General features: G+C 36.9%; 1 pseudogene; it reads left to right on the top strand.

Annotated features, from left to right (window-relative positions):
- Positions 1–635: 635 nt before the first annotated feature.
- LOC115284393 lies at positions 636–917 on the top strand (annotated as a pseudogene).
- The last annotated feature ends 4,252 nt before the right edge of the window (positions 918–5,169 follow it).

The following is a 5,169-nucleotide window of genomic DNA, read 5'->3' as shown; positions in this document are numbered from 1 at the left end:
CATTTTAAATAATTTTGTCTCCACTTTGGTTTTTTATATTACCTAAATTAGTCATCATTACTACATTTTGCTGAGTCAAAAACTCTGGATATTAGATGCACCATTATTTTACTGACTCCAAGCAAAGAAAAAATACTGCCAATTAAACCATAACACATCAACATACAGGGTGCATTTAAACCTCAGAAATGTTGAGAAGCTTTTTAAAAGTATATTTTACAATCAAGTGAATATGATATTATTATTGCTGTTTGACAAAATGATCCTTATATAGTTTTACATATTTTATTAATTTCTCAATTGGTAAGCCTCATTCTTTTCCGTTGATTTAAATTTCTCTTTCAGAAGTACATATTTGAAGGATGCCTGGGTGGCTCAGTCACTTAAGCGTCCAACTTTGGCTCCGGTCATGATCTTGAGGTTTGTGAGTTGGAGCCCCACACTAGGCTCTGTGCTGACAGCTCAGAGCCTGGAGCTCAATTCAGATTCTGTGTCTCCCTCTCTCTCTGCCCCTCCCCAGCTCATGCTGTGTCACTCTCTCTCTCAAGAATAAATAAACATCGAGAAACCGGTTGGAGCTTGAGAACCGATTGGAGGTTGAGCATTACTGTCAATTGCAGATTCCTTCAGTCACTATGTCCACCAGCACAGATGTTTCTCTTTCTTCATGTGATGAAGATCAGGGATCTAAGCTTATCCGAAAAGCTAGGGTGGCACCGTTTGTTCCCCTCGGAATGGCGGGATTTGCAGCAATCGTTGGATATGGACTATATAAACTGAAGAGCAGGGGAAATACTAAAATGTCTGTTCACCTGATCCACAAGCGTGCGGCAGCCCAAGGCTTGGTGGTGGGAGCGATGACGCTTGGTACGGGCCGTTCCATGGATAAGGAGTTCTGGGCAAAACCTAAGCCTTAGAGGAAGAGAAGCTGTCTTGGTGTGTTGGTGGTGCTTGCTCTCTACATCTCATGTTGAGTTTATATGTTTATGTTGAAAATAAATGGTTTGAATGCGTCAGACAATAACACCATCATTTACCTATTGGTTTCCTTTCTTGTAGGCCTGATTTGCCTGGTAACCAAATTACCAGTGACCAGTTAGCTAGGTCATTCAGGGGAGTCAAATTAGCACAAAAGAAACATGTCACTTTTCAATGTACTTGTTAGTGGTAAAACCAGCATCTTCTTAAAGTTACAGAGAGAACGACGCGGCAATCCCCAAGTTCTCCCAGTTGCTGCAGATGATCACATGCTTTTGATGTTATTTAAGAATTCTGTTTAATTTAACTTTCTTCTGCCTGCTTTGCAGACTGATTGAGTAACTCAGTTTTGGGGGCTGGTTGGCTCTTAGAACCCTTTTGGAGCAATGCATGGCATATAACATAATAAGCTTCCCCACAACTGAAAATATGTGTGTTTAAACCAAACCTAAAAAGCTGATAACAGCTGCTTAGAAGTAGTATTTATTTCAGAATCATGTGTAAACATGAGAATAGCTTAAGTATGTGTCTCAGTTTAGCTTTTTTTATAATTGCAGAATTATATTTATGCTGCTATTGTATTAAAATAACTTTTAAATGTCATGTTGAAATAGAAATGTGTATTTTAAGTACTAATGCAAAGGTAAATGAAAAACACTTTTTAAATGTATGAAATTTATTTTTTTGGTAAGAATCACAAATGTTAACAAATTACCTATAATTGAAGTGATTACTGATTTATCAGCAAGGTGGTTTGGTGTCAGACATTATACAAAAACTTTGGTATACTCTAGAGCGCTATCGCACTTATAAAATTTTCTTGTCTAACCTGAATTTACATTGATGGTGATAACATGGTAAATGTAGTGTTATTAAAGTAATTGAACACACACACACACACACACACACACACACACACACAAAGAATAAACAAACATCAAAAAATACAATGACATCAAAAATCTTAAAAATGGGGGAAGGCACCTGGGTGGCTCAGTGGGTTAAGCATCCGACTTCAGCTCAGGTCATGATCTTGTGGGCCGTGGGTTTGAGTCCCACATCATGAACTGTGCTGACAGCTCAGATCCTGGAGCCTGATTCAGATTCTGTCTCCCTCTCTCTCTGCTCCTTTCCTGCTTGTACTCTATCTGTCTGTCTGTCTGTCTCTTTCTCTCAAAAATAAACATAATTTTTAAATTTAATTTTGAGAGAGAGAGACAGTGTGCAAGCAGGGGAAGGGCAGAGAGAGAGGGAGACATAGAATCCGAGGCAGGCTCCAGGCTCTGAGCTGTCAGCACAGAGCCCGACGCGGGGCTCAAACTCACGAACCATGAGATAGTCACCTGAGCCGAAGTCAGGCACTCAACTGACTGAGCCACCCAGGTGCCCCAAACATAATTTTTTAAAAAGAAGTATGTATTTGGTAGGGTTTTTTTTTGTGGCTCTGTGGATGGTAAAAACTCAAGACCTATGACTGGAAATATTTTAAAATTTGTCATTCAGATATAACTTTCATATGGTAAAATGTACAAACATTAAGTGCACGAGGTGATAGATTTTTTCCATAATTGTACACCTTCATAACCACCACCCTGTTTCTGAAAATGTTTTTAAATGATATAGAATTCTAGTTTGAAGGGGATTTTGCTGGATATGGTGATGATTTTCCACTGTCTTATGCCTTCAGTTGTTGTTCTTATTAAGTCTTCTGTCCCTCTAATTGCTATTCCTTAAGGGTAATTAGGTTGTTTCAACCTCATTTTGTCTTTGGAATTCTGGATTCTGCATGTGGATTTACCTTATTTCTTTCTGATCAAGATTTGTACTTCCTGAATCTGAAGATTAGTATCTTTCATCCTATCTGAGAAACTTGTCAGCTACTGTCTCTTGCAATATTGATTATCCCCCATTCTCTGTATTCTCTCTCTTTGGAATTCCTACTAAATGTCATGTTGAATATTTAAGCACTATATCTTCCATGTTTTATAAAAAAATCTATTTTATTGAAGTATAATTAACATAATTAAAATGCACCCATTATATGTGTACAGTCCTCTGAGCTATAACTAATGTTTATGCCAGTGTAATCATTACCATGGTCAACATACAGATTATTTATAATGTCCTAAAAATGGTCTCTTGTGCTCCTTTCTAGACATATCTAATTCAAGCACTAGGCAATTGTTGACATCCTTTCTGTCATTATTAATTATGACTTTCCTAGAATTTTATATAAATGGAACCATATGTTATAAACTATTTTATGTTTGGATTTTTTTACTCACATATGTTTTGGAGATTCATCCATGTTTTGGGTATAGCAGCAGTCTGTTCCCTTTTATTGCTGAGTAGTATATCATTATGTGGATATGCTACAATTTGTTTATTCATTCATCTATTAATGGACATTTACATTATTTTCAGTGTTAGACTATTATAAATAAGGCTGCTATGAACATCTATCTATGGAAACATGTTTTTATTTTTCTTCAGTAAATTTCGAAGAGTAGGAAAGCCAGGCCACATGGCAAACGTATATTTAACTCTATAAGAAAACTCCACACTGTCTTCCAAAGTGGTTGCACCATTTTACAATTCCCACCAGCAATGTGCAAGAGTTCTTGCTTCATATCTTTGCCAACACTTAGCATTACCAGACTTCTTAATTTAAGGCATCCTACTAGATGTGTAGTGATCTATGACTGTCCCTTTAATTTGTGGTTCCCTGATGACTAGCGATGTTGAGCTTCTCTTTGTGTGCTTATTGCTCATTTTTTCTTTTTCTTTTTCTGTGACATGTCTATTTTAAACCTTTGCCTACTCTTTTAACTCAGTTGTCTTATTAATTAATTAGGAGTCCACTTTATATTTTGGATATAAGTCCTTGGTCAGAGTAATGTATTACAGAATTCTCTCCCATTTTGCCATCTCACTCTTAAAAGTATATTTCAAAGAACATAAGTTTTAAATTTGGGGGAAGTCAGGGCACCTGGGTGGCTCAGTCAGTTAAGTGTCTGATTTTGGTTCAGATCATGATCTCACGGTTCATGAGTTCAAGTCCCACAGTGGGCCCTATGCTGATGGCTCAGAGCCTGGAGCCTGCTTCAGATTCTGTGTCTTCCTCTCTCTCTGCCCCTCCCCCACTCTTACTCTGTCTCTGTCTCTCAAAAATGAATAAATGTTAAACAAAAATTTAACAAGTTGTTTTGAAGTCCAATTTATTAACCTCTTTTTATATGGCTTGTACTTTTTGTGTCCTAAGAAACCTTTTCTTACATCAAGGTGGTGAAGTTTTCCTCTTATACCTTTTTCTAAGTGTTTTCTAATTTTCACTTTTTCCTTTTGGTCTATAGTCCATTTGAGTTAATTTTTGTGTATGGCATCAGGTAAAGATTGAGTTTCTTTTTTTAAAAAAAGTTTTTGAGAGAGAGAGAGCAAGAAGTGCACATGAGCAGGGAAGGGACAAAAGGAGAGAGAGACTCCCAAGCAGGCTTCACACTCAGCCTGGAGTCCTAAGTAGGATTCATTCCCCTGACCCTAGGATCATGACCTGAGCTGAAATCAAAAGTCAGTTGCTCAGCCGATGGAACAATGCAGGCGCCCCAAGTTTCCTTTTTAAAATCTGGATATTTAGCTTCTCCAGCATATTTGCTGAAAAGACCATTCTTGCCCTAATTGAATTGCTTTGGCACCTTTGTCAAAGATCACTTGATCATATACTTATGGGTTTATTTCTGAACTCTATTCTGTATGTCTATCCTTATACCAATACCACATTCTCTTGATTACCATAGCTTTATAGCCATTCTTTAAATCAGGTAGTAGAAGTCTTCTAACTTTGTTCTTTTTCAACATCTATTCTAGGTTCTGTTCTACCTTTTAGAATGAGATTATCAATTTCCTCAAAAAATAATGCTGAGATTCTAATTGGGTTTGTGTTGAATCTCCAGAAAAGCTGGGAGGAATTAATGTCCTAGCAATAACATCTGCAAATCCCCCAACCCATTTATTTAGATCCTCTTTAATTTCCTTTGGCAAAATTTTATATTTCTCTGTGAAAAAGACTTGCACGTACTTTGTTAAATTTATCCCTAAGTATTCCGTGTTTTTGGATGCAATTGAAAATGGTATTATTTTAAATTTCACTTATCAATTGTGCATAGCTAGTGTATAGAAATTTGTACATTGACC

This window comes from Suricata suricatta, chromosome X (genome assembly GCF_006229205.1).
Source record: "Suricata suricatta isolate VVHF042 chromosome X, meerkat_22Aug2017_6uvM2_HiC, whole genome shotgun sequence".
Lineage (NCBI taxonomy): Eukaryota > Metazoa > Chordata > Mammalia > Carnivora > Herpestidae > Suricata > Suricata suricatta.
Note: the sequence above shows the minus strand (reverse complement) of the source record. Positions and strands in the feature narration are given on the sequence as shown.